General features: G+C 46.6%; 1 pseudogene; it reads left to right on the top strand.

Moving 5' to 3' along the window:
* The window catches only part of LOC125096227 (ral guanine nucleotide dissociation stimulator-like), a 254,921-nt pseudogene that overhangs the window by 131,894 nt on the left and 115,242 nt on the right, over positions 1-7,785 (top strand).

Genomic DNA, 7,785 nt, shown 5'->3' with positions numbered 1-7,785 from the left:
GCTCCGGCAAGCAGCGTGCGGGCCGTCGCCCCTCCAGCGCTTGGGGCTGGGGGCGTGGCTTCCTTATCCTTAGCAGGAGGCACAGTTGGTTAACCCGCGCTACAGAGCGGGAGGCGCAGTTGGTTTGCGACCTGCTCCCCGTCTCCACCACCGCCCTCTGCACTATGCCGTGCATAATTTAAACTAACTTGTCCTTACATTATTGGTTGGGCTTCTTATGGATATGTTTGGTCGTATGCTTTCTACGTGCTTCCTGAACTTGTCTGCGCATTAGAATTAAGTGGAGGTCTTTTACAAATTCCAAACCCAGAGCATACCCCGGACCAATTAAACCATAATTTCTGGAGGTAGGACATAGGAATCAGAAGTTTTGGAAACGCCCCCAGGCATTCGAATGCTCATGGAAGTTTGGGAACCACTGCCCCAAGGCCTTGACCTCTCCAAGTATGGGTTGCGGACCGGCGACATTGATAGAAATCAGAACCACTGACCTACTTGGGTCAGATCTCCAGGTGGTGCGATGCACATGAAAATTCGAGAAGCGCTGCTCAGAGGCTCGAATGAATATAGGTGTCTTTTTTTTTTTTTTTTTTTTTACGAGGATCACATGTTTAAAGGATGTCCTTGGATGAGTGTAACAATGATGGGATAGATTGTCCCACGTTCTGCCAGGTGTGTTTTTTTCATATCCTGAGTCTTTCCAAAGCGAAACAGGTCTTTGTCAGAGGGTGATGAACAGGTTCCTGCAGAGAAGTTTCAAAAACAAGCCAGGGCTTACTGGCCAGTTCTGATCTGGGCTCCTCACAGCGTACTCACCCCTGAGCTCAATCCCCTCATCTTTACAGTGAAGATGATGATAATAATGCCCATCTCAGGGTGTCATGAGACTGAGAAAGGGTGCTGGGATGTGAGTCCACCTGTAGCTTTTCTTGGATTGCTGCTGTAGCCGGGATCTGTGCGACAGCCCACATGCATCCCTCCCTCCCACCCTCCAACAACTCGGAGAGTCTTAAATGCTTTCCCTTGTTGTGGGTTTTGGCTTTCTCCTCCTCACTCCCACTGTACCCTAGACATGTCAAGGATACTGGGTGAATCTCTTCAAGATACTCCCTTAGCCTCCTGACTCGATTCAGTGTGCCCACGGCTCTCCTCCTGCCTTCTTGACTTTTCCCGTCTCTTTAGTTCTCTTTTGTTCTTCCCACCTTCTTAGCTCGGTACCCACATTCTCGTGCTCAGCCCTCTGCTGTGATGTATTGTGGTGGGAGAGCCTCCTACTACACCTACCTTTGGGTTCCAAATTTATCAACTGTAGGAGTTTGGATGAGGTTCTTTGACTCTCTTTTCTCCTAATACCCTAGTACCCTCCTAATACCCACCTGTTATAGTCATTTTTGGAATGAATTAGATTATATGAAACAACAGTTCCATTTATTACAGGCCCCTGTGCTAGGCCCATCGACCACCAGTTTCAGTTTTCCCCACAACACTGCATGTAAAGCCGTTAATAGGCTAAAAAGCCACGCCTTTTTCCTTGTCTCTTTCTTTCCTGTGTATGGATCCATTGTTCCACCTCTTTCTTCCTGCAGTTTACTCCACAGTGTGTTTTTCCAATACCCATACTTCTAAATGACAAGTGGATTTTTTTTTTTTAACACCAAGCAATCAATCTTACTTCCTCCATCTGGCTATACCTCCTTCCCTCTCTTGCCCTGTCAACAGTGATGAGCTCTGTCTCCCACTCATGAAATCCTAGAACAGTGGTTCTCAGCCCTGGCTGCACACAGGAAAGTCACTTTTGAAAACGATGACACTGGGGGCGTCCAGTGAAATCTGAATCCCTGATCCTCCTCCTTCCTCTTTCCCTTTCTCACTCTCTGTCTAGTTTTTCTGTACTTGGGACCTAGACACCTGAAACAGCCTGTCAGGCGGCTTCCAGCATCACCTCCCTAACACATCTGAGATTGTATAAGTTTAAGTGTGCAAGACTGCTAATTGCAAAGCATTTTCAGTCCTCTTGGCCATTGTGCCTGCAGCTCAGGTCACAGCACTCAGGTGGGAAATGGGGGCCCTGAGCTCAGCCCGCCAGCAGTCTCCTTCCTACTCTGAACAGATCTGGTCCTATTTCCTCCAGATAAGCCTTACCTGATTACTACGGCCCTCAGCCATCTTTTCTGCCTTTGAACTTCTGCAGCCCTTTCCTTCCATAGCACTGTGTAGAAAGTTTTCCAATGTCTGGGTTGTCTTTGACTAGCAGGCTATAAATTTCCTGTTTCCCCGATCCTGATTTACTCTCCATAAAGGCAGAGACTGGATCATATTTTGAGTCCCCTACAGCAAGGTGACTTGCACACATTATTTCTTGGTTATATGAGCACAACCATGAACTATTGTGTGGAACCTTAAAGGTTTTACATGAACGTATTCATCAAGGAATCTTTCTGTACAAGGAACGCTCGAACTAATCCACGTGAAAAGAGATTTAGGGTAAGCATTCAAGGGAGTCTCTCTGCACTGATTGTGGAAAGACCTGATAGGATCAGTCATCTGCAGACAGTCCACTTCTCCATCTGACTGTCGATACTTGGATCTGCTGTCCTCCTTAGCCTCTCTCCAGGCATCTGTTAGACTACTCTAGGAAACTACTTGCCTGGCTGTGTGCACGTATGTTTGTGTGTACGCATATGTGTGCATGTATGTCTGCGTGTGCGCGTGTTTTTTCCCTTCCCACTTCTCTCCCAGGCTTCATGCCCTCACAGCCCCAGATCTCTGGTCATCCCTGCCTGTTTCTCCACTCTTCTCTATAGATCATCTTCTTCTACGAGATTCTGAGTTTCTACCCTTGTTACTGTGGTTTTCCAAGGCCTATGGCTCAACCCAAGCAGTCCTGACTTTATATAATCTGGCTCCTTAATTGCCCATAGCTAATCACTCCTGAAAGAGAATCTTGGGCCCACCTGAGGTTCAAGCTCTTTTCCCCAGGCCCAGACAGCTTCAGCCTGGAAGGGATAAGACTATGCCTCTTGTAAGTCAAGCCAAAAGGTTAATATAGACAGAATTCTGATATACCCCCTTCCAGCTAAGAGAATTTCATTTACTAGCCTCAGCTTTTTATCAACTCTTAACCCTCTCCCTCCCGTGAAGGGAGTTGGAGATATTTTTTCTCTCCTCAGCTGTGCGACTTGCTTTGGCTTGTAAGTTGAAAGTGACAGTGTGCTGGTTCCAAGCCCAGGCCTCAAGAGAATTTGTGTGTTGTTCTCTTAGGCTTCTGTCATTGGCCCCCGGAGGACATTTCAGCTTTAGCCTGTGCTAGGGAGAAGGGAGACATGAGGAACAAAGTTGAGTCTTCCCCGCTGAGGCCAGTGTCCATCACTCTACCATCCGCTGACTGTCCACTTATCTACACATCTTGACCATAAATGATTGGGAGCCATTATATTGTAGGATGGCTTCTAACTAAGCAGTTTTGTGTCAATGGCTAAGTTGTACTCTCGTCTCAAGTGCTTTCCCTCAGCCAATATATGTGCTCTAGAGTCTCATCTTTAAAACCAAAACAAAAAACAAACAAACAAACAAACAAAAGACACAAAAAACTCCTTCATGTCTCTGTGCTTCTCATATCCATTGCATGGTTTCCCTTCCCAGCCAGGTTACTGAGAGGGATAGTCTGTGTCCTTCTTCCTCGTTTCCTCTTCTTGCTCTTATCGTCATCACCGTCATCATCATCTTTATCATCATCCTCAAAATTTTCAGGCTATGTAAAAATAGAGTGAATAGTATGAGAAACCCCATGGACCCACCACTCCACTCTGACACCATCAATTTGTTTTCATTCTAAATGCCTCCATCCCCAACTTTCCCCATGCTTTTTCTTTTCTTTTTTTTTTTTTCCGGACTATTTTAAAGTCCAGCAAAATGCTCCTTTAAAGAGTATTTTCGGACACCTGGGTAGCTCAGTCATTAAGCGTCTGCCTTCGGATCACGTCGTGATCCTGGGGTCCTGGAACCAAGGCCCACATCAGGCTTCCTGCTCAGCGGGAAGCCTGCTTCTCCCTCTCCCACTCCCCCTGTTTGTGTTCCCTCTTTCACTGTCTCTCTCTCTGTCAGATAAATAAATAAAGTCTTTTTTTTAAAAGAGTATTTTAAAGCAGTCTCCTACATCATCTCATTTTGAGAATTAGCTCTAACTGCTGATTCTAATTATATAATCATATCTTCATTCTATTATCAGACCCAGCAAAATGAACAGTAGATCCTGCAAACCACCTAACACCCACAGGTGCTCAAACTCTGCATATTCAAAACTTCTCTCCCCTTCCCCTCTCCTCCTCCGGGGTTTTCTGGTCCCAATAAATGTGGCCACCATCCACCCAGCTGACTGAACCCATGGCTTCTTCCCTTCTCTCACCTCCTGCATTTATTAAATGGCCCATCACAGTTGATTTCACCTCCCCATCTTCAGTTACACCCAAGAAAGGCCCTGATCCTTCCAGTTGCCACTGCAGGCTGTGATACCATCAGAAAAGCAGTGTTCAAATTATGCCACGCCCCAACCATTTGGAGAGAATTCTGCTCAGAGCTATCCTCCCCCAAACTGCTCCAGATCTCCCCAGTCCTCCTAGAGTTACTCCAGCAAGACCTAGATCTTCGAACGCTAACAGAAATGGTACTAAAGAAAAAGAATGTAGATAGTAGGATTAGAAGTGTGGATCCTAATGTTAGAAAGGCGCACTAAGGTACAGGACTGTCAAAAGAGCGGAAGTCCAGGCTCCAGGCTCAAGGGGGTGACCATAGGACCAGAGAGAGGGAGGCAAGTAGGAGACATTCGAGTACACAGGTAAAAAGGCATCCCAGTAACGGATGGGCTTTGTAGTTTGGCAGATCTAACTTTGAATCCTGGCTCTACCATTTACTATTTGACCTTGAGATAGTTACTTAATCCCTCTGATCTTTGTGTTATCTGTACAATGGGAATAATAATATATATGCCACGGGGTTGTTGTGAGAATTACATGAGACCATTAATTCTTGTGTGGTGCTCAGCACAAGGCTCAGCACAAGGCTCAGCACATGATAAGTCATCAAAAAATAGTAGCCTTTATTTTTTTCCCCATTTGCTGCCGCCTTATGCCTTTCACTCTCAAGCTAGAGTTGTGTTTGGCAGGCTTCTGTGATAGCCCCCAATAATCATTACTTCCTGGTATTCATGTCCTTGTGTAAGTACCTCTCTCCTTGGGTGCGGACAAGGACTCTCCTTGTAAGTTGCTTCTAACTCCTAGAAAAAGATAAAGGTGATGGGCTGTGATTAAGTTACAAAATATTGGGCTTTTGCCATCTTCCTAGCAACTCCCCTCCTCTTCTTGGCTTGTACACTTTGATGAAACAAGCTGCCATGTTGGAGAAGCCCACAGAAAACAGTTGAGGGTTGGTTGGTTGGCCAACAGCCAACTAGAAGTAGAGGCCCTCAGTCCAGCAGGACTGAATAGTAAGTGAATCCTGCCAACAACCATAGAGACATAGAAGTGGATCCTTCTCCAGTTGAACCTTCAGATGAGATCCTAACCCTGGCTGACTCCTTTATCACAACCAGGTAGATACCCTGAAGCAGGCAACCTAGTAAAGCTATGCCTATACTCCTGACCCACAGAAATTGTAAGATAATAAATGTGTGTTGGTTTAATCCATTAAGTTTGGGGATAATTTGTTATGCAATATAAGTAATACATAGAGTCAGTATCTTTCGTTACACAAAGTAATGCTAGACCTGGTGTTTCTGAACTCTCACTAAGGGCAGAATGGTGAACAAAGAGGGTTCTGACAGCAGAGGGGACCCTGACACAGCATCTAGCCATTATACAAGTCTCTTCCTAACCAAGTCAGGTGCACAGTGCAACAAGAATTAGTGCAGTTACTGTGATAACTGGACAAAATAGCTCAAATGTGTACAGCTCCGGGAGACCTTCAGCATGTAGTTCCTTTCACCCCAATTTTACTCTCATCTCCAATATTCGCTTCTTGTGGGTTGGCCCAGCACAAGCAAGGTGGTTAGCTAGAGCTTTTGCCCTTTGGATCAGACAAGGAACCAAGACATCATCCCCGAAACACACCTTTAACTTAATGAAGCAGAGCCACGTGCTCTTTCTTCCTTTACAGGCATGTGATAGAAAGAGATTGGGATTGGGCCCCCATCACCACTACTTGAGTATGACTTTGGGCAACTCTTCCCAACCTGCTTTGCCTCATCTATAAAATAGAGGAGACCCTGCCCTACTGCCCTCACAGAGTTGTTGTGGGTATTATGTAAGAACTGGGTAAGTTCATTAACCTCTCTGTAAGTCAATTTAGGACAGTAGTACCCTAGGTTGTGAGGACTGAACGAGAAAACATGTAAGCCGTGTAGCAAAAGGCATGGCTCAAAGGAATTGCTCAGGGAATGTTAGCGCTTGTCACCATCATCGCATGGTGTGCGTGAACACCGTGAAGAGCTATACATCTGTAAACTGTAACTGACACTAGGTTCTCAGATATTGGCTCAAACAACAAAAAAAATGAATTAATGGCTGAGCACTATTACATTGGCCAAGGTCAGTCCAAAGTGAGCTGGAAGACAATGGTTAGGCAAAACTCCCTCCACTTTGCCTTCAGATTGAGCAAGAAAGATTCTGCCCCTTGGCCACATTCTCGCTCTATGGCCAAACTCTCAAGGAGCCTTGAGGAGTCACTGATTGTCTAATTGCCCAGTTAAAAGATGTCCCCCAGGCTGTCACCTGTATCTTTGTCCTTGCTCCCAGCTGTGCTGTATCAGCAGATTTCTTGCCCTCTCTGAACACCTGTTCTTTGAATGTCCCCCATAACTTGGCCTAGAATTAACCAGTGCGCAGTGCTTAGACCCAGTATTCTTCTCCTTCTTGGTTGTCTACTCACTGCGCAGTTCTAACCTGGCTTCTCAAATCAGCCCTCCTCTAGCTTCGGTCTGACCATCACATTTTCCTGCAGCTGGAACTCCCCCGCCAGGATACCGCCACAGGCCTGGACTTCGCCATTCCCTCCCACTTCAATTCCATTTTAGTCTGGAGTGGCCAGATTGCATCAGCAAGTGAGGCCTAATTACCCTCTGATTGCCCACAGGGACAGCTGCTTGAATGCGTGCAGTTTTCACCTACAGCCCATAGAGGATTTTTGTGTTTGATGATTTCCTCCTCCAGCTTTTCTTGCTGAGTCACCAGACACCACCTCTGCCAGAGGTGAGCAGGCACTTTTAGGGAGTCCTTTGGAATGGATTTTTGGTTTCCACAAGGGGCAGAATCCATCCCTTTCCCTTCACCTCCACCGCCGGCATCGCAGTCCAGCCCATCATCTCATCCCATCCTCGATCTAGACTCACTCTCTCCAATCCTTTCTCTGCATCACTGCCAAGGGATCCTTCCCAAATGCCAGGGATCACAGCGGCCTCCCATAGCCTTTAGGACAAAGGACAAAGTCCCAACTCCTTAGTAATACCCTTGCAAGGCCTCAGGGAAGCTGGCATTATCCCAGCCTTATTCCTCGCCACTTCCGCTCTGCCCAAGCTGTGCTTCCTTCGTTCCTCACACCTGCCCAGCTCTCGCTTCCCTTCAGACCTCCCCAGATACTCCTCCCACAGTTTGTATCACTCTCTCCTCCTTGCTCCCTGCTGTCCCTCCAAACCAGCAAATGTCAACATCCATCGGGTGGCAGCTTAGGGTCAATTCCTCCAAAGGCTTTTGCTCCAGTTGGGCAAGGGGCTTTGCTCTGGACCCCACAGTACTT

The sequence above is a fragment of the Lutra lutra genome, chromosome 3 (genome assembly GCF_902655055.1).
Source record: "Lutra lutra chromosome 3, mLutLut1.2, whole genome shotgun sequence".
Classification (NCBI taxonomy): domain Eukaryota; kingdom Metazoa; phylum Chordata; class Mammalia; order Carnivora; family Mustelidae; genus Lutra; species Lutra lutra.
The sequence above is the reverse complement of the archived record's forward strand: the minus strand, read 5'-3'. Positions and strand labels throughout refer to the sequence as shown.